The 25,022-nt window shown below is 43.2% G+C and overlaps 1 protein-coding gene across 4 annotated transcripts in view; it reads right to left on the minus strand.

Annotated features, from left to right (window-relative positions):
• Positions 1 to 25,022, minus strand: part of SHANK2 (SH3 and multiple ankyrin repeat domains 2) — a 613,416-nt gene that overhangs the window by 557,971 nt on the left and 30,423 nt on the right. For 3 of the 4 annotated variants that reach the window (XM_073347893.1, XM_073347892.1, XM_073347890.1), the window contains exon 2: positions 2,813 to 2,876. The exons of the other annotated variant lie outside the window; for it this stretch is intronic. The gene's annotated coding sequence lies outside the window, so the exon portion shown is untranslated. The remainder of the gene's footprint in view (positions 1 to 2,812; positions 2,877 to 25,022) is intronic. 4 annotated transcript variants of the gene reach the window in all.

A 25,022-nucleotide genomic window follows, 5' to 3' on the forward strand; every position in this document is an offset into this window, starting at 1 on the left:
ACTCAGAATTGACAATGCTAAATTCCTGTGAGCTGTACTTGTGATACATGTGTGATACAAGATTTCAGCCCCTTGTCACAAGTGCCGGAACTAGAGGTGCTGGGGGTGCTGCCACACACCCTCTCCCTTGAAGTGGCTTCCATCCATATAGGGTTTACAGTTTGGTTCAATGGTTCTCAGCATCGCCACTATAAAAATTGTTCCAGCATTCCTGCCCACTGGAACCAGGAAATAGGCTGCTTCTGATTTTGGACCTGGTCCTGTTCTCAGTTGCACCAATGTGTATCCAGAATAACTACACTGACCTCAGAGGAGTTTTGATACTATAAAATCAGTGTGAAAGCAGAAACAGGCTATATATCTTTACTCTGAGAAGAGATTTTCTGTCTTAGTGACAAATTGTTTCTTTAAAGCAACTTTTCTTCTACTGTAAATTGATCAATCCTTTCTGTGAATTCACAAAATCACTTTTTTTTAAGTTGCAGAAAGCGTGAAGCAGCCTTTTACTTTTTCAGAAGATTTACAATTAAAAACAAAAACCCAAACGCTAAGCAGTGAATTGCTACTAGTCCCATTGATTTCAGTGGGACTACCTGCAAAATAAGGTGTGACTTCAACATGATTAAGAGTGGTAGAATCTGGCCCTTAACAACTCCCCATTCCCTAGTGGTCAATTGCCTTAGGTAATTACACAAGAAAGTTCATTTAGATAACCTCAGTTTATGCAGTATTTTAAGGCATTTCCTACAGTAAGTATAGTTAATACTACAGATAATGAGGCAACTTTCTCTGATTACTGCAGGTAAAATTAGATAGCTTTTTAGGAACAACACTGTAGTAAATGAGATTCTAGTTTTACTATTATCTTTCTTTGCTCTAATGTAGTACTAGTAGACGGGAAAATCGGGCTAATTGTGCTGGGAAGGACAAATATATCTTGCTTTTGGGTACCTAGATGCTATGGGGTGAGGCACTCTATCCATGGATTGGCATACTAAGAGATCAGAAATGACACACATCAGAGACCCATTTCAGACGCAATACACTCACAGTTCCTATCATTTGCTAGAGGAAGTAGCATTGAGCCCAGTCTTGTACCCAGGACAATCAATGGTTTAGTCCTCCAGTGTTATCTGATGCAGCTGAACTTGTGTATTTCATGAGCCTCCTGAGAGCAGACGGACCTAGAAATCTTGATTCCAATTTTACTTACACTAGTTCTATCACAGTGCAACTGCCTGGACTTCATTAGAGTTGCATCTGATTTACACAAACATAAATGAAATCAAAATTAGGCCTTTAGTCATGTTGCGCTTCTTATAGGTCTTACAGGTTGTGTGGTATTGTTATGTGCATGTTGGTAAATATATTTAAATAATTAACTACAAAAACAAATGTCATTACTTTTTAATTAAAATGCATCAAACTAACCTAAAATGTTTCATTCAGAAAATACTTACACATTCATTTAGAGCAATGTTTCCTGCGCAGCTTTTACACATAAATATTTTATTTTAATACTGTTACACAACATCAGTATGAAAACAAATTAAGTAATGAACATATTTGCCACACTAGGCTAACATATTTTATACCATACAACAGTCAGCTGCAGTTCAGATGAAACCTAATAGATGTTAGAATAGATGTTTAGACCAAGAGGCATTGTGAGCTGCCACCATTTCAGGCAACAGAGTTGACTGTTCTAGGCAGAATTAGAACCCTCCATGTCAAACAGTTTTCACAGTGGGATGTAGAACGCAGTAAATCATCCATGGAGGTAGGGAGGGAGGGAGGATTCTATGCAGAATTGAAAAGGAACTTACCAGTTACTGGGGCACCATGTTCCATAACACACTTCAGATGGTTCAACTATGCAACTATGGTTCACCTGCACAACTGGACATACACTATCTTTGTAGTGTATGTCTTGTTAGGAAATTCCCACGCCACCTTAATCACATTGTCATAAACTAGGTGAGGAAGAATTACACAGCTTCTCTTCAAATTCACAAGCGTTTTTGCTTCCCTGCTGTCAGTTCCTGTGCCAGGCCCTGGCTGCCAGGAGTAGCAACTGCAGGCAAAGTCCAGCTCTGCCCCAGCCTCCTTGGGCTGGAGCATGCCCAGTGCAGCTGAAATCTTTAGAGAATTTAGATGACAAATTCTAACTAGTCTGAGCATGTGCAAATTGAGATTTTTCAAAGGTTTATAACTTGGCCAAATTTGGGTAGGTTTCCAAGGGAATTGGAAACGACACATCCCTGATACCACGGTAATACCCCCAAATTTCAAGTCCCTTCTCCAAAGCATGGAGGTGCCAGAGCTTCTCAATGAAATGGTTGTAAGAATTTTTTTTTCAAACATTGGCAAGACAATGTATTTTCCCCTAACTTTGTTCTGAGAAATGGCTAAAGCATTTTAGCTGGAAATTTAAAAAAATAAATAAAAAATCAGCTTGAGGCAGACACTCTCCATGGAAAATTTCAGCCTGAATTCAGACAAAATAATAAGTAAACAAGGTCTTATAATGAAAAATGTTACTCAATCTTAATTATAGGTGCCGCTAACAGTTCTGCCTATAATAAGTGCTAGTACATGGCTAACTTAGATTTCTAGGCATTACTATACCACAAATAATACATAAGGCTACCACTGGTTTTGTGTCATATTTGGCAAGTCTTTTAATCACTTTGCTTCATTTTCACCTAATGCAGACATTTTGAGGATTATTGGTACACACTTTACATATAAGAAGAGCTGTATAAATACAAAGTCTTGCTACTTTTTCATGTTCAGCTGCTATTGTACTTACACAAATAAAAGATGAAGGCAACTTTCAGCTTTTGTCCATGTGCAGGAAACTCCTTCACTTCACACTGAGAAGGCAAGAATGCAGGGATTTCATTATCTTACAAAGTTCAAACTCTTTTATTTACAAATTCACAGTGAGTCAACAGCAGGACTCTACTACGTTTATTTTGGCTGTAAAGTTGCTCTGCATAGTTGAACTTCACATCAGCCCTATGCTGGCATTCAGAATGCCAGAAGATAATGGAATCCTTTGTACTCTGTAGAAAAACATCCAGAGTGAAATTCACCTCTCTGCTGTGGGTCAGTACAAGCTCTACACACAACTTTATGCCTCAAAACAGAGGTTAAGTAGGACCCACCAAAGAGAATCATCAAGAAATCCTCAGTAAATCAGAACCATTTATATATCTATTATATATACACACATATTGGTAAACTACAGGAGTTACAGTCAAAATTTCTCAAATTGGGCAAGTTTTTAAAGTTAGGATTGTGTACATATTTGCATAAACCTAACTAGTGTGTGCAAATCCTAAATCCTTACATGCAAATTGGTGTATTTTCAAGTGCACGTGACCAGTCATTCATTCAATTGACCATATGCATATGTAAATCTCTCTTTTGTGGGCACACATGAGAAGTAAAGTAGCCTCAGTTTGCTTTAGCTTAACTAAGGCCACTTTACTTCTTAATGAGAGTGTTCACACAAGGGTTTAATGCACTTTAGTTAATACTAATACAAGCTAATACTTGATACCTTTGCTTAACACATATTAACTTTCCTGAGTGTCCCCAAGTAGACAAACACTTAGGGTTCTCTACAGCAGTGGTTCTCAAAGGCAGTCTGCTGCTTGTTCAGGGAAAGCCCCTGGCCCGCACATCCCTTCGCCTGTCCCGCTTCCCGTAGCCCTCATTAGCCTGCAGCAGCAAACCGCGGCCAGTGGGAGCCGTGATCAGCCGAACCTGCAGACACAGCAGGTAAACAAACCAGCCCGGAGCGCCAGGGGCTTTCCCTGAACAAGCGGCAGACCAGCTTTGAGAATCACTGCTCTACAGTACCCATCACCATAGTACAGTAACTCCTCACTTAACATTGTAGTTATGTCCCTGAAAAATGCAACTTTAAGTGAAACGATGTTAAGCGAATCCAATTTCCGCATAAGAATTAATGTAAATGGGGGGGTTAAGTTCCAGGGAAAAAATTTTCACCAGACAAGACTCTCTCTATATATATCTATATACAGAGAGAGAGGGACAGTATAAGTTTTAAAACAAACAATTTAATACTGTACACAGCGGTGATGATTGTGAAGCTTGGTTGAGGTGGTGAAATCAGAGGGTAGAAGAGGGTGGGATATTTCCCAAGGAATGCCTTACTGCTAAATGATGAACTAGCTTTTGGCTGAGCCCTCAAAGGTTAACCCATTGTTGTTAAAGTAGCCGCACACTCTACAAGGCAGCACGAATGGAGGGAGGGGAGACAGCATGGCAGACAGAGACACACACCCTGTGTGAGAGAGTGAGAGATGTGCATTGCCCCTTTAAGTGCACTGACCCCACTCTAAGTAAACTGTTTTTTGAAGTAGATCAGCAAGTTGAGATAGCAGCTGCTGCTGCCTGGAAGCTCCCTCTGTCCTGAACCCTGTCATGTGTGTCCCCCCGCCCCCATTGAGATGGAGTAAGTGGGGTGCAGGAGCAGGGGGAGGGGGACACCCTGACATTAGCCCCCATCTCTCTCCCCACCTGTACAGCAAGTAGGAGGCTCCGGGGAGCAGCTCCAAGGCAGAGGACAGGAGCAGCACAGGGTGGTGGGCAGAGGGATGGCTAAACTGTCGGCAATTGATAGCCTGTTGGGTGGCTGCCGCCCAGGGAACTTAGGGGTGCACGGAGCTGACAGGGAGGCTGCCGATCCACCCTGGTTCCAAGCCCCCACCAGCTAGCTCCAACGGGCTGCTCTTCCTGCAAGCAGTAGACAAAGCAGGCGGCTGCCAGACGTTATAAGGGAGCATTGCACAACTTTAAACGAGCATGTTCCCTAATTGATCAGCAACGTAACAATGAAACAACGTTAACCAGGAAAACTTTAAGTGAGGAGTTACTGTATCTAATGCCTGGTCTACACTCCAAAGATAGTTCAATTCAAGTCACTTTGTATTGACCTAATTGTGCATGTGTCTACACTCATATACGTATCTGGGCAACATAAGCACCCTGTTACAGCAACACAGTAATACCACCTCCCCAAACAGCATTGAGCCGTAGTTAACCTATGGAGGTCAATGCTGTAATGGACCAGTGCATAGGCAGTCTGGCCTACTGGTCAGAGCTGGGCTGAGGTCTGCCTATCAGGGATGGTAGTCACTGGGCAGGAGCTGGATCAAACGTAAGGGCCAGATTCCATAAGCAAGAGTTAGGATCAGAGTCTGACCAGGCTCAGAGACCTAAGTCCAGAAACAGTGCCAGGTTGGAATCAGGAGGCAAGAGTCAGGGACAGATTCAGGCTGGGTTCAGAGACTGGAGATCAGACACAGTATCAGGTTAGAATCAAGAGGCAGGAATCAGGATTGGAGTCAGGCTGGTGTCGGAGGCCAGAGATCAAGCAAGGTCTGGCGCTGCAGAAGGCTGAAGTCTGTGAGGTTGCTCAGTTAACTTCCTGGGGAAACCTCTGCTGTTAAAGAGGCCTGTCAGAGGGCCACAGGTTACTGTCACTCTGGGTCTCTTGGGCAGCACTTTCTGCAGGCTGCCCAAGAGTAGCTTTCAGAGTAACAGCCGTGTTAGTCTGTATTCGCAAAAAGAAAAGGAGTACTTGTGGCACCTTAGAGACTAACCAATTTATTAGAGCATAAGCTTTCGTGAGCTACAGCTCACTTCCTCAGATGCATATCGTGGAAACTGCAGCAGGTTTTATATATACACAGAGAATATGAAACAATACCTCCTCCCACCCCACTGTCCTGCTGGTAATAGCTTATCTAAAGTGATCATCAGGTGGGCCATTTCCAGCACAAATCCAGGTTTTCTCACCCTCCACCCCCCCACACAAATTCACTCTCCTGCTGGATAGCCCATCCAAAGTGACAACTCTTTACACAATGTGCATGACAATCAAGTTGAGCTATTTCCTGCACAAATCCAGGTTTTCTCACATCCCCCCCACCCCCATACACACACAAACTCACTCTCCTGCTGGTAATAGCTCATCCAAACTGACCACTCTTCAAGTTTAAATCCAAGTTAAACCAGAACATCTGGGGGGGGGGAGGAAAAAACAAGAGGAAATAGGCTACCTTGCATAATGACTTAGCCACTCCCAGTCTCTATTTAAGCCTAAATTAATAGTATCCAATTTGCAAATGAATTCCAATTCAGCAGTTTCTCGCTGGAGTCTGGATTTGAAGTTTTTTTGTTTTAAGATAGCGACCTTCATGTCTGTGATTGCGTGACCAGAGAGATTGAAGTGTTCTCCGACTGGTTTATGAATGTTATAATTCTTGACATCTGATTTGTGTCCATTTATTCTTTTATGTAGAGACTGTCCAGTTTGACCAATGTATATGGCAGAGGGGCATTGCTGGCACATGATGGCATATATCACATTGGTGGATGTGCAGGTGAACGAGCCTCTGATAGTGTGGCTGATGTTATTAGGCCCTGTGATGGTGTCCCCTGAATAGATATGTGGGCACAATTGGCAACGGGCTTTGTTGCAAGGATAAGTTCCTGGGTTAGTGGTTCTGTTGTGTGGTATGTGGTTGTTGGTGAGTATTTGCTTCAGGTTGCGGGGCTGTCTGTAGGCAAGGACTGGCCTGTCTCCCAAGATTTGTGAGAGTGTTGGGTCATCCTTTAGGATAGGTTGTAGATCCTTAATAATGCATTGGAGGGGTTTTAGTTGGGGGCTGAAGGTGACGGCTAGTGGCATTCTGTTATTTTCTTTGTTAGGCCTGTCCTGTAGTAGGTAACTTCTGGGAACTCTTCTGGCTCTATCAATCTGTTTCTTTACTTCTGCAGGTGGGTATTGTAGTTGTAAGAAAGCTTGACAGAGATCTTGTAGGTGTTTGTCTCTGTCTGAGGGGTTGGAGCAAATGCGGTTGTATCGCAGAGCTTGGCTGTAGACGATGGATCGTGTGGTGTGGTCAGGGTGAAAGCTGGAGGCATGCAGGTAGGAATAGCGGTCAGTAGGTTTCCGGTATAGGGTGGTGTTTATGTGACCATTGTTTATTAGCACTGTAGTGTCCAGGAAGTGGATCTCTTGTGTGGACTGGACCAGGCTGAGGTTGGTGGTGGGATGGAAATTGTTGAAATCATGGTGGAATTCCTCAAGGGCTTCTTTTCCATGGGTCCAGATGATGAAGATGTCATCAATATAGCGCAAGTAGAGTAGGGGCTTTAGGGGACAAGAGCTGAGGAAGCGTTGTTCTAAATCAGCCATAAAAATGTTGGCATACTGTGGGGCCATGCGGGTACCCATAGCAGTGCCGCTGATCTGAAGGTATACATTGTCCCCAAATGTGAAGTAGTTATGGGTAAGGACAAAGTCACAAAGTTCAGCTACCAGGTTAGCCGTGACAGTATCGGGGATAGTGTTCTTGACGGCTTGTAGTCCATCTTTGTGTGGAATGTTGGTGTAGAGGGCTTCTACATCCATAGTGGCCAGGATGGTGTTATCAGGAAGATCACCGATGGATTGAAGTTTCCTCAGGAAGTCAGTGGTGTCTCGAAGGTAGCTGGGAGTGCTGGTAGCGTAGGGCCTGAGGAGGGAGTCTACATAGCCAGACAATCCTGCTGTCAGGGTGCCAATGCCTGAGATGATGGGGCGCCCAGGATTTCCAGGTTTATGGATCTTGGGTAGTAGATAGAATATCCCAGGTCGGGGTTCCAGGGGTGTGTCTGTGCGGATTTGATCTTGTGCTTTTTCAGGAAGTTTCTTGAGCAAATGCTGTAGTTGCTTTTGGTAACTCTCAGTGGGATCAGAGGGTAATGGCTTGTAGAAACTCGTGTTGGAGAGCTGCCGAGCAGCCTCTTGTTCATATTCCGACCTATTCATGATGACAACAGCACCTCCTTTATCAGCCTTTTTGATTATGATGTCAGAGTTGTTTCTGAGGCTGTGGATGGCATTGCGTTCCGCATGGCTGAGGTTATGGGGCAAGTGATGCTGCTTTTCCACAATTTCATCCCGTGCACGTCGGCGGAAGCACTCTATGTAGAAGTCCAGTCTGCTGTTTCGACCTTCAGGAGGAGTCCACCTAGAATCCCTCTTTCTGTAGTGTTGGTAGGGAGAACTCTGTGGATTAGTATGCTGTTCAGAGGTATTTTGGAAATATTCCTTGAGTCGGAGACGTCGAAAATAGGATTCTAGGTCACCACAGAACTGTATCATGTTCGTGGGGGTGGAGGGGCAGAAGGAGAGGCCCCGAGATAGAACAGCTGCTTCTGCTGGGCTGATAGTATAGTTGGATAGGTTAACAATATTGCTAGGTGGGTTGAGGGAACCATTGCTGTGGCCCCTTGTAGCATGTAGTAGTTTAGAAAGTTTAGTGTCCTTTTTCTTTTGTAGAGAAGCAAAGTGTGCGTTGTAAGTGAGCTGTAGCTCACGAAAGCTTATGCTCTAATACATTGGTTAGTCTCTAAGGTGCCACAAGTACTCCTTTTCTTTCTACTCTCTATAGTGCTCCTTGGCTGTGCCTCTGTGTGGTTTCACCCTTTAAAACCTCTGCATAATTTTGAAATGTCTTTTCCTGGTTGCCCAACTCGGCCAGCACACTTAGCAGCTCTCCATTATTGTATGCAACTACCCAACCAACCAGGCCAGCTCCACACACTAGAAGCATTCCTCCCTGGAGTAGATGGGAAGTATTGGATCTCTTGGGCCTGTAGAGAGAAGATGATGTGCAGGCACAGCTAGAGAGCAGTCGCAGAAACATGGACATCTACCAAGAGATTGCGCAGGGAATGCAAGAGAAGGGGTATGACAGGAAACAGCAGCAGTGCCATATGAGAGCAAACCAACTGCGGCAGGCATATCCCAGGACCAGAGAGGCCAACAGTTGCAGAGCTGCAGACCTACTGCTTTCACAAAGATCTGTATGCCATACTTGGCAGAGACCCCACCAGCACCCTGCAGAGTACCATGGATACGTCCAAGGAACTAACGACACAGAACAGCGAGGAGGATGGGGAACATCTGATGGGGTATAGGGTCCAGCTATGGTGCAAGCCAGGACCTGTTTGAAACTGCACCACAGTCTAGCCAGTTCCACCAGCTGAGCCCGATGCAGGGGAAGGAACCTCGGCCAATGCATGAATTCATTTTCCATTACAATGTTTAAATGTCCAGATGGCATCGAACCCCAATTTAGAAGGGAACAGGTATCAACTTTTCATTCATTTACTCAGCCTAGAAGAGGTAGCGGTACGTGATAAAGGCATACAAGTCAGATATGGTTATGAAAGAAATAAAAAATAAACACACAAGCTATTTCCTAAACTTTACCAAGACTATTAGTTCTAAAAGCAAAGCAGGTTATCTCACCATAAGCTTCAATACATTTCACAGACTGTCTGCTTCTAGCCTGGGACACTCTTCCCACTGTTCAATGATGCTTCTCTTTGTCTTCAAACCATCTAACATCCATGTGCCAAGGTAGCGGTGGAGAAGTGACTAGAGGCCTTTTTTCCTCCTTCTTATACCCCAATACCTTGTGCTGGAAAAATCCTTGCTGGGTTATAGGGTTAGGCAGTCCCATTGCCTATGTGCTCTGCAAAGCGTCCTTCAGCTGAATTGTAAATTCTTGTTTCCACTTTCTGAGTACATGCTGTTAGCTCTGAGGCAACATGTAAATCCTTTGTTTAGAGTTGGCGGTTAATAGTTTTCTAACACCTGTGGTCAGTCCTTTGTGTCTCTGAAGGGCTAGTCGGTGGGTGTTTCCCAGATTTACAAATATGTTTCAGTAACAAACATATAGCAAAATCTCCTAACTCCATGTGCAGTGTTAATACACACATTTTAACAGGACAATGATGTACAGTAGAACATGAGTTTTCAAATGATACCTCACAAGGCATGCTTTGTACAAAATATATCATAACCATACAAAAGTGGCGAACATGGGGTACAGCTGGGGAATGGTGTGTCACAGTCATATCCCCCATTTCTGCAGTTCTTCCTGTAGCTCTGCAAATACTGCAGTATTGTTCATCCTGTGGTTGCAACACTCATGAAAATAGTGTGGGCTCCATGCTTCTGTCTGAGATGGCTGACAGCGAAAAGTGCCCAATAGGTTTGTGGGATTTTTTAAAATGGTGCAAAAATTATGGATGGCATTATGGAATGGAGAAAGTTGCAGGATGGGAACTTGACCATTGGCTCCTAGTATCCCCTTCATGACAATGGGTGTTACCATACACACTGTAACGATGAAGTGAGCTGTAGCTCACAAAAGCTTATGCTCAAATAAATTTGTTAGTCTCTAAGGTGCCACAAATCCTCCTTTCCTTTTTGCGGATACAGACTAACACGGCTGCTACTCTGAAAACTGGACTAAAGTAATTCACACTTTTGGTTTCACAGAAGTTACTAAAATATCCATGTATTAGGGTAGCAGCACTAACTGCTATTATAACAGTATGCTTATGTATGCTTGCTAGGGGATTAAGGCACTCTGCACCTTTCAGGATTAGGTTGTAAACCACCCATTATATTAGCCTGATTGCCAGTATCACAGGTGTTCCTTGCACAGCCAGCTCCCACTCATGTACATGTTTGTGTTCCACAACTTCCTGACCCCCAATGTAAGATTTTGAGTAACATGACAGTAGGATGGTACCAGGGTTTAGAGGGTTGGTAGTGTGATTGCACATATTGTAGGTTCAACTACTACTTTGAAGAGATTTTTTTTAAATGGTTCATTTTCGTTTGTTTGATTTTAGAGCAACATTATCAAGAGAATGAGGATCTTGAAATTTAATTAGGAAGAATCTTGAGATTTCGGTGACAGAAATGTCTGTGGAGCAGAGAGGGGGGAGTCAGATTGGAGAGGATCCAGGAGTTCATTTGAGGTGAGGAAGTTAATACAGCAGTTGCAGACAGTCTACTTACTGAGCTTAGAAGTGAAGGGAAGTAGGAAAATGGAGACAAGTAAACACAAGGGTAGGTATTTACTTAGGAAAGGGGAAACTTGGGTACATTTGTACTCAGAAGGGATAGAACTTCAGGTAGAGCTTTCTCAGTGTTAAATGTTAAAGCCATGGCTACAGTGAAGTCACGTATTAAAAGGAATCCTTCGGTTCTTGCCGTGCTCTGGGATATTTTAGTCTTTTTTCTCGGCAATCTTAAAAAATCATAGAAAATACAATAGAGAGATCCTTCATAGTGTGGCTAAAAATGTGGAACATGTGGTCACAGAGAATGGTCTTCAAAAATGTCTGATGCTTTGCTTCTGTAGCCTTCTCATTGGCTATGGGATCCAAATTCATTTTCAGCATGAGGGACAAGGCTTTAATTCAGCCCAAACACAGGCAGTACAAATACTTGCAGTTATTTCATTTACAGTTAAGGCATGTGGAAAAAATGCACACCCTCATGTATCTAATCTAATTGATCTGACTGAAAACACTTAACTGGTACAGGAAAAGGTCAGCTCCAAAAATATAGCAGAAAGAGTCAAGTTACAGTAGGGCTAACCATTTACATGGCCAATTTGGAGTCAGACTATGAAGGTCACTCATATGGCAAGGAAAGGTAGGAGTGCACAAAGGGACTCACCCACACCCTGCTCATCTCCCTCTTCATTCACCCCAAGGGCACACATCAGCCCCAAAACGGGAGGAGAAGATGTAGTGCCAATGCTGAACCAGGAAACTTTGAGTCGGACATGACCTTTTCTCTGAGCTTCCCAGGCAGCAGGGTAGTTCCTGGTCACTTGCAAAGCAGTGCCTGCATTGCACAATCTACACTGTACAGAGGACAAAACAAGGACTTATTTTCCTCTCATAGAATTTGTGTGTGAGAGTTTCAGGCCATCAGTTCAGGCCATCAGTTGGAGGTTCTTTAAACTTGATCCTTGATTTTAATGGCCCTTTCTCAACCTGCTTTTTTCCCCTCCAAAATACTTTGCATGTTGCGTTTTTGATAGCTCTCACTGTACAGTTGATCAGTTTACAAACAAATGAATGTTCAGAATGTATTCATTCCATATTATGCAGAGTGCAAAAACTTTTGAGGGTGGTGTTTATAACAAATTCACTACCTTGCTTGAAATAATCTGATTTTTTGAGACTACCAGCCCAACTTGATGTAACTGGCTATCCAGACCTCTCTCACACACTGTCTGAGCCTAGGTAGGACATAGCAAGCTTTGTCTATTAGGTTGCTGGGGGCCTTGAGAAATCAAGAGGTACCATACTGGAGATATGCCATCAGCCATCATATGTTAAATTGCCGTTGTGCAGTAATCTTGTTCAAGTAGCTCTGTGTAACTCCTAATATGAAGTGTCATTGCACTGCTTGACACCAGCGAGTTCCAAATTATGGGAAATACAATGGGACCCTTTAGGGCAATAGCTTTCTACATTTTTACTTTATAAATTAGGGCATGAATTCACCGCACCTCACTCATCACTGTACTGTAAAGGACTATGTTTTTTGTAGCATAACCTTCATTAAAAAAGGTCCCTTTAGGGAAATGCTGAGAGAATTGGGAACAGGGGACCTGTAAATATTTAAGTCACTAAGCAGAAGTCATGAGAGATGTGAACAATTGAATTGACAAATGACTGCATGAAGCAGAACATTATATGACCCACATAATAGGGATTCATGAGAACTCTGAATTTTCTTTCTTGATATGATCAAAATAAGAAGAGACTGCAGGAAGCACTATAATCTATAAATGAAAACCAGAAAATAATCTGTATCCATAAACTGCAATAAACCAAGCTGCAGAAAAAATATGAAGATATTTCACCTGGGACATTTATAATTTAAATCACAAATCCATTTTAAGTGGGCTAAAGCTCTTCCTAGATTCCAAGGCCAGAAAAGACCATTGTGATTATCTGCACTGACCATAGCACAGGCCATAGAAGCTCCCCAAAATAATTCCTAGAGCAGATCTTTTAGAAAAACATCGCATCTTGATTTTAAAATTGCCAATGATGGAGATTTCAGAGTAACAGCCATGTTAGTCTGTATTCGCAAAAAGAAAAGGAGTACTTGTGGCACCTTAGAGACTAACCAATTTATTTGAGCATAAGCTTTCGTGAGCTACAGCTCACTTCATCGGATGCATCATGGATGCAATGATGGAGAATCCACCATGACGCTAGGCAAATTGTTCCAATGGTTAATTACTCTCACCATTAAAACTTTACACCTTATTTCCAGTCTGAATTTGTCTAGCTTCAGCTTCCAGCCATTGGATCATGTTATAAAACTTTCTCTGCTACTCTGAAGAGACCATTATTAAATATTTGTTCCCCATGTAGATATTTATAGAATGTAATCAACTAACCCCTTACGCGATAGTTTGGGATTCATTCAGGCCAGTAACAGATTCAGTCAACACCTGCCTTGGATCTCGGGGTGCCTTAAATGCTATGGGACTGTAGCTCAGAGCCTTGGCACCAGCAGCCAAGTTACTCTTGGCAGGGAGACCTCAGCAACCCATCCAGCCCTGAATCCTCCCCAAAAGCGTTCCTCTGCAGTGCTCAGCCCCCCTTGCTGTAGCACTCACAAAACCTCAAATTTGCTGCTCCTTTAAAGAGACTGTACAGAGCAGCCTGATAGCTTAACTGGGGTTAGCATACCCTCTTCTTCAAATACATAGCACTGAATGGGTTTATAGCAAGTCTAAGAAACAACATGCCTTTGCCTAAGACTGGCTGGGCTTCGGCACTGTCTGCCAAACACATCTGAGGAACATAATTCCAACACATCTGTACAGTTTTTTGTATGTTGACCACACATACATCACACAAGAATATTAATGATCAGTGAGTTAATAGTTTTCCAGTGATATATTACAAGACACCTTTTAAATCAATATCAAGACAACAGAACATGGGGTGCACAGAGTTGGTCACGCCAGCTGAGACTCACTGCTACAAACCCAGGAGCCCCTTGCCCTCTGCCATTGGGTTACACCTGGGAGGAGGGTCAGAATCTGGTGGGGAGTATGGTCCATTATAGCAGGGATAAGGGGGAGACAAGATAGAACAGAGGGGGAAAATCAAATCCGTTTCTTAGATGTCTGTATACTAATGTGAGAAGTAGGGGAACAAGCAGGAAGAACTTGAAATGCTAGTAAATAAACACAACTATGACATAGCTGTTATTGCAGAGACTTGGTGGGATAATACACATGACTGGAATATTGGTATAGAAGGGTACAGCTTGCTCAGGAAGGACAGGCAGGGAAAGAAGGGGGCAAGTTTTGCCTTATATATTAAAAATGTATACACTTGGACTGAGGTTGAGAGGGGAATAGGAGACAGAATTGTTGAAAGTCTCTGGGTAAGGATAAAAGGGGTACAAAAACAAGAGTGATGTCATGGTAGGGGGTCTACTACAGACCACCTAACCAGGTAAGAAGAGGTGGATGAGGCTTTTTTTTAAATAACTAACAAAATCATCCAAATCACAGGACTTGGTGGCGACTGGGAACTTCAATTACCCAGACATCTGTTGGGAAAATAATACACCAGGGCACAGATTATCCAACATGTTCTTGGAATGTATTGAGACATTTTTTTATTTCAGAAGGTGGAGAAAACTCCTAGGGGAGAGGCTATTCTAGAACTGATTTTGACAAACAGGGAGAAACTGGTAGAGAATTTGAAAGCCGAAGGCAGCTTCGGTGAAAGTGATCATGAAATGGTAGAATTCATGATTCTAAGCAATGGTAGGAGCAAAAAACAGCATAATAAAGATAACGGATTTCAAGAAAGCAAAGTTTAGCAAACTCAAGATGGTAAGTAAGATCCCCTGGAAAGCAAGTCTAAGGGGAAAAACATTTCAAGAGAGTTGGCAGGTTTTCAAAGAGACATTATTAAGGGCACAAGAGTAAACTATTCCACTGCATCAGAAAGATAAGAAATGGGGCAAGAGACCACCCTGGTTTAACAAGGAGATCTTCAATTATTTGAAACCCAAAAAAAGAGTCCTACAAAAAGGGGGAAATAGGTCAAATTACAAAGGACGAATATAAACAAATAACACTAGTATGTAGGGACAAAATTAGGAAGGCCAAGGCACAAAACAAGAGTAAACTAGCTAGACATAAAGGGTAACAAGAAAACATTCTACTCATATATCAGAAGCAAGAGGAAGACCAAGGACAGGGTAGACCTGTTACTCAATGAAGCAGGGAACAGGACAATAACAGAAAATGTGGAAATGGCAGAAGTGCTAAATGACTTTTTTGTTTCAGTTTTTGAGAGATCAGGGCCCAGTGGATTTGATCTATTTCTTTAAGTCAATGTGAACAATAAAATAAAATAAAATTAAATTAAATTTTAAAAAAACCACCCTTTTAGGAGTTTTCCCTCCAGTAAACGTGTCCAGATCCCCTGCTTTTCTATAAATTTTATATCTGGCACCGACAGTAGCATGGGTGGAATCTACAGATTCAATAAAGTTCTGTTTCTAAAATCAGTCACTCTTACTCTCCAAAATGTAGTTTTGCGGGTTTCAATACTGAGTATTCTGAGCTCAAATACATTACTGTATATGAGGAATAATTCCATTCAATCCAGCTGCAGTACTCTTAGGCCATGTCTACACTAGTGAGCTTACAATGGCACAGCTGTACTGATGCAGCTGCACTGCTGTAAGATCATTCATGTAGCCACTCTGTGTCGGCACAAGAGAGCTCTCCCATTGACATGATAAAACCACCTCCCTGAGCAACGGTAGCTATGTCGGCGGGAGAAGCTCTCCCGCCAACATAGTGCTGTCTACACCGGCACGTCTGTGGGTGTAATTTACATTATGCAGGAGTGGGGAAGGGTGTTTTTTCACACCCCTGAATGACATAAGTTATACTGACAAAAGTGGTAGTGTAGACATGGCCCTAATTTACACCAGTGACACTCAGATCAGAATCTGACCCTGTATTTTCTTCTTCCTGATCCTAATAGGTTAAAAACTGGCTCAGTGATGGAAAGTAAAATTCTTCATTCCTGGCTTTACCCAAACATAAAAATTACAACATAATCACAGTAATAAGTATTAGTACAAATTATGAGTAATCAGTGAGGAAAGAAAAATCTGTCATCCTCAGTTCATGCCTTATGATTATTTCATTCACTGTATAATGAAAAAATCATGTTAACTAATAAATATTAGATTATTTAAAAGTGGGAGCCCACCTTAGACGCTTATGTCAATAGAGACATACACAGACCAGTTCACCATAATTATTTTTCTAGGATGAAGTAAATGCTAAAATTTTCTATTGCAAAATCTCCACCCCTTTGTTTTACCAGAAATATTTTATTTACTATATGAAGGGCCCAATCTTGCTTCCACTGAGTTTTGTCATTGACTTCAATGCCCTTGGATGCATGCAGGGAACTTCCACTGATTTAAATGGGAACTATCGCCTAGATCAGGGGTCTCAAACACGTGGCCTGTGGAGTTATTTGCTGCGGCCCGCCAAGCTCCCCATGCCCCCATCCCCATGCCCCCAGAGTTATTTCCTGCGGCCACCAAGCTCCCCTCCCACATCCCCCCAGTGCACCACATCCCCACTCCTCTGCCTACCTCCAGGTGCTTCCCAGAAGGGAAGGGGGAGGAGGAGCAGGGAGCCGCGCAATCAGGGGAGGAGGCAGAGGAGTGACAGGCGTGCTGATTTGGGGAAGGGGTTGGAATAGGGGCAGGGAGGGGCAGAGTTGGGATGGGGACTTTGGGAAAGGGGGTTAATTGGAGCCTCATGGAAGGGGTGGAGTGGGGGCAGGGCCGGCAGCAGCGGGGGAGGGAGGATGTCAGTGTTGCAGCCCTCGGGCCAATGTACTAGTCCTCATTTGGCCCTCGTGGTGATTTGAGTTTGAGATCCCTGGCCTAGATTCACAAAGGGACATTATGCAATGCTCAGCATTACAATGTCCATCTCCTATTTGCCCTGCCACCCAGTGGAATTCAAAGCCCCAAGTTCAATACCCAGGCTCCCCAAGCATTGTAAGGGGAGAGTTAGGTGCCTAAGAAAAGGAATCACGGAAGCCAGAAAGCTGAGCAGGGTGCTAGCCAGAAGTGAAATGCAGAGGAAAAGGGGAGAGGCTTGGTGCCCAGATCCTAAAAAGTACTTAGATGCCTAATTCCCACTGATATGGGGCCTTAGGCACCTGACTCAGACACATAGGATAAATAATTAAATATTCACTGGGCAAGAGAATAAGTGAGAAAATGATTCTATAGCCCAGTGGTTAGGGCACTCACCTGGTACATAGAAAACCTGAGTTCAAGTCTTTGCTCCACATCAGGCAAAGCAGATATCAGAAAACAGGTCTCCCAGGGGAGTGCTATTCTGGGGATACGGGCACACTCACCTGCCAAATTCCCAGCTACCTTTTGTGCGGAGGTAAGGCATGCTCTGAGCATGCCTACCAGATTGGGCCCCACAGGTGAGATATGCAAGTGACTTGTTTGAGAATCCCACCATGCTAAGGCAGGGGTGAGGGTTGTGAGCTATGAGGCAGCATCAGGACATGCCTACTGATGGAAACTTAAGCACCTGGTGAATTTTAGATGCCTATAGAATTAGGCAGCAGCTGAGCAGTGGTTTTAAGAATGTCAGTGGTGCCTAAATATTGAATTTAAACACCTCACTGCTTCTCTAGGTGCCTAACTGCCTTTGTGAGTCTATGTCTATATATCTGAAGCTAGATTGGACTCTGCGCTTCCAGGAAAATTCACCATGTAAGTCAAAAATAAATGCTCAATGGCCAGGTATAAACTGGATGTTTTGTATTCTGACAAGAAATGGACCTAATTTTTTAACTATCTGCAGATTATTTTTTAAAAAAATGTCAGTTTTATTAGTAATTAACTCCACAAAAAGAGACTCCGCACATCATGAAATTAAACAGGCCTGATTACTTTCTGGAGATCATGCAGCATTCCTTAGCCTTTGTAGTACTGAAGTATTCATGATAATTTACTTGATAAATTTCAATAACAAAATATTAAATTTTTTAATGAATTCAGATTTTTTCTTTGTAATATGCATTAGTAAATTTATGTTACAGTAATAATTTAAATCAGCAACAGTTATAGCCCTCAGTACATCCTGAGGTTGATTAAATTACTTGAAATATACCATTTTATTTTATCTGGTGTTTCATTAAAACATTAGTTTAACAGGATAAAAATTAGTTATATTTGGCTACATTTAAAATATTAAGAGGTCATTGTAAAAATGTACTACAGTGTCCAGGGCCTCTGGTCTCTGCTACATTGGCCTAAGTCTGGAGTAAGTCAATGGAAATGCAACAGATTATGGACCCAACCTGCACAACTACCAATATGATATATGCCATCATGTGCCAGCAATGCCCCTCTGTCATGTACATTGGCCAAACCGGACAGTCTCTATGCAAAAGAATAAATGGACACAAATCAGATATCAAGAATTGTAACATTCAAAAACCAGTCAGAGAACACTTCAACCTCCCTGGACACTCAATAACAGACTGAAAAGTGGCAATTCTTCAACAAAAAGACTTCAAAAACAGACTCTAACGAGAAACTGCTGAACTGGAATTAATTTGCAAACTGGACACCATCAAATTAGGCCTAAATAAAGACTGGGAGTAGATGTGTCACCACAAAAACTAAAAACTAATTTCCCCATGCTAATTTCCCCCTACTGTTACTCACACTTTCTTGTCAACTGTTTGAAATTGGCCACTGATTACCACTACAAAAGTGATTTTTCCTCCTGTTGATAATAGCCCACTTTAATTGAATTATCTCATTAGAACTGACCCCCACTTGGTAAGGCAACTCCCATCTTTTCATGTACTGTGTATATATATATCTTCCTACTGTATTTTCAGCTCCATGCATCTGATGAAGTGGGTTTAGTCCATGAAAGCTTATACCCAAAGAAATTTGTTAGTCTCTAAAGTGCCACAAGTACTCCTAATTGTTTTTGCTGATACAGACTAACACGGCTACCACTCTGAAACCTGATAGATATTGTGGAGAACAAAGCTCAGCCCTCTAGATAACAGTAGGAAACAAAGATATGTTGTAACAAATCTATGGCTATCTACTACTTATTATTTTACTTTGTTGCATGCACAGTCAGAAATTCGTAGCAGGAGCAGGATTAGATTTTATCTTTTCCTTTTCCAAAAACCCAGCCTCTTACACTTGTACTAAAGGATACTTTTTTGCAGCAGTTACTAGTATAGGATGTGATATTTACAGTTTAGCCATTCTAATTCTATCCCATAGAAAGCAGTGTTGAAACATACACACTAAACAGATCATTACAGCATTAATGGAACAATATTTAAACTCCATTGCCAATTCCTATATTTCTCAACCTGTTGTTTCCCAAATCTAGGAAGAAAACCAGAAATTACTACATTTGCATGTGGAAATATGTACGTACAGTACTAACCCATTTGCTGATGCCTTTAATTACCCAAATGCTAAACTTGATAGGCACAAGAGGAGTATGTGGTGGCTGAAAATTGATCCTAATGTTTTTATTCTGAGGACTCAAAATACATTAAGGCCTGATCCATGAGCTAGTTAATGTGTGTACAGCACTTTGAAACTATAAATTCAGATATTTCTAGAGTGCCAGTCACAATAGTATCTAAAGCCCTAATTCAGCAACGTAGTCAAGCATATGCATGACTTTAGGTACGTTAACTTCAATGGGAGTATTCACATGCTTACAGTTAAGCAAGTGCTAAAGTGCTTTTCTGGATCAGAGACAAACTGCAATAGTTAAGATTTCCAAATCATTGTCCAAAGGGCATCTGAGAGGATTCTATTCCTCAGCCAGCTTCTAGAAAGTTATGCTTGCTTTAATTGGTGGGATGTGCAGGTGTTAGTTGCATATGCCCAGAAGTACACATCAGTATATTATCGGTATCATGTAATCATTCTGCCTATATTACTATCACCAAAGTTTTGCTCATTAAGGCCATGTCTACACTACACAGTCTTGTTGACAAAAGTCAGCTTTCGTCAACAAAGCAATGGAGGCATACACCAGTGGTGGGCAACCTGCAGCCCGCGGGCCGCATGTGGCCCATCAGGATAATCCACTGGCGGGTCATAAGACAGTATTTACATTAACCATCTGCAGGCATGGCCACCCACAGCTCCCAGTAGCGATGGTTCACCGTTCCCGGCCAATGGGAGCTGCAGGAAGTGGTGGCCAGCACATCCCTGCAGCAGGAACGAATGATACAGCTGTTCAAAGACCTTGTCCTCAGCTGGCGTAAATCACTATAGCTCCACTGATGTCCACAAAGCTATTCTGATTTACACCTGTAAGGCTCTGGCTTAGTATGCTTTACTTATCTACAGGTACCAAGTCTGCAGACTTAGGCTATGTCTACACTACAAAGTTAAGTCGACTTGAGTTACGTCAACAATCAACCGCTTTGCAAATCCACACAACTCTTCTTGTGATGGCAGAGCATGTCCACAGTTGGTGCTCTTACTTTGACAGAGAGAGCAGTGCACCATGGGTAGCTATCCCACTGTGCAACTCACGATCATCTGCCTCAGAGTGCTCTGGGAAGTGATTGCAGTACTTCATAGGGGTGGGCTCACCATCCCATGATGCAGTTTTCTCCGTCCCATCATTCTGTGGGCTTCCAGCTATGTTTCATGCCACTTTTCAACAGTCCCTGTAAACTGTGTGCCTGCCATCTCTGTCTGAAAGCATGGATCCTTCACTGCTCTCCAGTCCTGTGATGAGCGTTATGAACACAACGCAGCTGATCCTGCACTCTTTCATGACCTGCAAATCTGATAATGATACTGTGGTATCTGCCCTGCTGTATGCCATGGAAAGAAACAATTCAGGATTCCCTAACTGTGCAGAGCAATCGACAGCATGCATATCCCCATTTTGGCCCCAGACTACCTTGAGACAGATTTCATCAACAGAAAGGGCTTCTTTTTTATAGTATTGAAAGTGCGGTGGATCATTGGGGTCATTTCTCCAACATCAACGCGGGGTGGTCAGGGAAGGTGCATGATACACACATCTTCAGGAACACTGGCCTATATAGAAAGCTGCAAGCAGGGACTCTCTTTCCAGACTAGAAGATTCCAACTGAGGATGTGGAAATGCTAATTGTGATTCTGGGAGATCCAGCCTACCCCTTTCTTCCGTGGCTAATGAAGCCTTACACCAAAAACCTTGACTGCAGCAATGAGCACTTCAACAATAAGCTCAGCAGGTGTAGAATGAGCACTGAATGTGCCTTTGGCAGATTAAAGTGTTGCTGGTGCTGCCTTTTTGGCAGTCTAGACCTCAATTAAGAAAATATTCCCATGGTCATAGGAGCCTGCTGTGCTCTGAATAACATTTGTGAAGTTAAGGGGGAAAAGTTTCCACGGGAGTGGAGCGTTGAGTTGGATCTGCTGGCAGCTGCTTTTGAGCAGCCAGGTACCAGGACTGTTAGAGGGGCTCAACAGGGGGCTATTTGAATCAGGGAGGCTTTGAAGGAGCGTTTTTTGACTATGAGCCCCAGTAATCTGTCTTTCTATAATGCACAGAGCCAAGCATTGCTTTCTTGCACTGTAGTATAACCTTTGTAATGATTGCTGTGTGTGCATTAATTTTACTCTGCAAATGTAGCAATTGCCAATGTGCATGAATTTCAGCAGCAACAACCATGTGTAGGAGACAAATATTCATTTTCTTTCTATAAGTACATTTTTCTTCAATACCTATACAAACATTTCTATTTTCTACAGGAGACATAACAGTGAAGAGCACTTTTTGAAATGAGACTCTCACAGCTTGGTGTATGCCTAGTGGTCATTGTGAAACATGTCCCTAGGTCATTGTGAAAGATATCTCCAGGGTGGAGGGCATGGGGTACTGCAACAGCCTGGGAACATGCGAGGAATATGTGGAGAGAGTTTGGGGATGGCATGGAAGGCAGTTCTGTATGGATTGCAAGGGGAGGCAAGCAAGGATGGATTCTGCCTGCAGCACAATCAGGGACCCTAGATTGTCCAGCTGAGGATCTAGTCCAGAGGTGGGCAAACTACGGCCTGTGGGCCACATCGGGCCCGTGGGACCTTCCTGCCTGGCCCCTAAACTCCCGGCCAGGGAAGCTAGCCCCTGGCCCCTCCCCTGCTGTCCTGCCTCCCCTGCCGTCACGGCACCATGCGGGCAGTGCAGCTTGTGCCCACCCACCTCCCAGGCTTTCCAATAAGCCTGTCCTGCTGCTCTGAGTGGCATGGTAAACAGGTGGGGGAAGGGGGGGGTTGGATAAGGGGCAGGAGGTCCCAGGGGGCAGTCAGGGGACAAGGAGCAGTTGGGGCAGAGGTTCGGGGGGGGAGTCAAGAGACGGGGAGCAGGGAGTGTTGGATAGGGGTGGGATCCCCAGGGGCAGTTGGGGCGGGGGGGTCCCAGGAGGGGGTGTCAGGGGACAAGGAGAAGGGAGGGTTGGATGGTTCAGGGGTTCTAAGCAGGGCAGTCAGGGAAAGGGAAGTGGGAGGGAGCGGATGGGTGGGGGGGCAGGCTGTTTGTGGAGGCACAGCCTTCCCTACCCAGCCCTCTATACCGTTTCGCAACCCCGATGTGGCCAAAAAACCCTCGGTCCAAAAAGTTTGCCCACCCCTGATCTAGTCCATTGGGATCAAATTCATTCCCAGCATAACCCAACTGAGTCAATAGCATCACACCAGGGATGAATTTGGTCTTGATTTATTTGGCTTTCCCAGAAAGGATAGCTGACCTTCTGATGTGTAGTATTTCCTTAGCAGAGACATGCTACCAGAGAATTCTCTCATGGAATAGTTTGGCTGTAAATTAGAAAGTAGAATATTTACATTCCATATGTTATGAAATCCAGATTATTTAATAAAGTTTGATTATTAGATAAAATTGCTGGGAAGACCATGTGCACTGTTGTCCTAACTTTCAAATATGGGTCACATTGTCTTCTGTCATCTGGTTATTCCATTTACAATCTCAGCTTGTTCTCTTGCCCTCTGGCTACATCTTTTAAATGAGAGTGAGAGAACACCTATCTTTCAAAAATGTATTAAATAAAATAGTTCAAATGTGTAAAAATTAGGTACCTATCCACATTATTATAACACACACAATCCTATTAAATTTAGACAAAATCCAAATGCTATCTTAAAATAATTAGGTACCTATTTTTACATCCTTACAGAAGGAATCCAACTATTGTAGATCACTGAACTGGCAGGACAGGGCTTACACTGCTGTAGGAAAAAGCACCCTTCCATGCAGAAATAGCATATTTAATGTGCCCTGAAGCAATATGTGAGCATGCAGCCTCAGTTAAGTGAATATCCATCTGCACAAAAAATTTATGCTCTATTTATAAGACCTTTATTCAGAGAAGTAGGATGTTTGGATACAAAATGTGACTTTGTGACAAAATCCACTGGGTTCTTACGTTTTTTTAAATTTTAAACAAAACTAACACACTGCACACAGTAATCCTGGCATAGTATAAACTATTCGGGGTGCACCAGAAAAAAAAAGTAACTGTCAACAAAAAAATGACTTGAAGAAGATCTCTGTGTGGCTCAAAAGCTTGTCTCTCACCAACAGAAGTTGGTCCAATAAAAGATATTACCTCACCCACCTTGTCTCGCCCAAAAATGAGGCATTTATTACTTCAGAGGGCAAGTTATACATCTACACAAATGGAAACATATTGTTATGCTGGAAGGTGTTAGTTACTGCCATGAAAGGGGTCTTTGCTCTACAGACAATTACAGACCTGGCTAACACTCTTGCAGGTGCTAGGCACTCGTCTTTCATGCAAAATGGAAGGGGCAATTAACTGCCCTTTACATAGTGGGATCATTACAAACAACGGAAGTTAGTGCATAAGGCAGTGGGAGAGTGAGAGGTTTCCCTGGGTCTGGTTCCTAAGGCAGGGTCTAGGTCAGAGATCCCCAAACTGTGGGGCGCAACGCCCTAGTGGGGCATGGAGGAAAGTTTGGGGAGGCACGGCTGGGGCCCAGGCCAGCCCCCTTGGGGGACAGGAAGGGAGCATCACCCAGTCCTGCCCCCTGGGTCCCCAGCTGCCAGCCTCAGCCCTGCCCTCAGCTGTTGCCCCAGCCTCGTCCCCGTCCCCAGCTGTTGCCCCGGCCTCGTCCCCCTTACCCCAGTCTGCATCTCCTCCCCCTCCTCACCCTGAGCTGCAACCCACTCCCAGCCCTGGCTCTGGTGTGGGGCACAGACAGGGATAAGAGAAGGCGCAAAATAAAACATTTGGGGACCACTGGTCTAGGAGATTGTTTGGCAAACTGTGTGCATTTGTGTGGCAGAAAACCAGCACATAGGAAGAGAAGCAGTTATGAGTGTGGCCCCGAGGTAGAGCAGAGACAAAGTTCTTTGGGCACAGACCTGACTGGAGGGACAGGCTTGGAAACTACCTGCTTTTCTTTGTTCCTACTGTGTTGAGGGAAGCTGTACTTGTGTACATTTTCAGTAAATACACAGGATTGCACAAAAGACACCTGACTCAAATAATTAATTTCTCCTCCTAAGGGAAACAACCCTGCAAAGCCCTGAATATGGGCTAACCATTCAGATGAAAAGAGGCAAGAATACAATAGTAGCATGAAAAGCAAAACACCAATCTCCTTAATACTTGTATTTTTGAAAGATCTACAACATAAAACACTGGAAGTATATAGCAGGAGAACTTTATTTCATCCTAGATTTCACTATCTTCACTAGCTGATTACATCACAGACATCAGTTTCCTGTTCCATTGTTTGTATCACTTCATAACTCACCTTTCTTTCAGTAGTTTACGATTTGGCTGATAAACTTTATTCTGGGCTGAAACATACCAAGATCTCAGCTGAGAGGCAAATTATTTTGTAAAGCTTCCAATGAGAGTGAGGAATGTGAGGAGGAAGAAAAAGGAGAGAAGTAGTTTTTAAAGGGATTAGGGGGAAGGACAACATGATCATCATTGGCAGCAGAGACAGGTGAGGTTAGCAGCAAGGT

The sequence above is a fragment of the Lepidochelys kempii genome, chromosome 6, assembly GCF_965140265.1.
Source record: "Lepidochelys kempii isolate rLepKem1 chromosome 6, rLepKem1.hap2, whole genome shotgun sequence".
Classification (NCBI taxonomy): Eukaryota; Metazoa; Chordata; order Testudines; family Cheloniidae; genus Lepidochelys; species Lepidochelys kempii.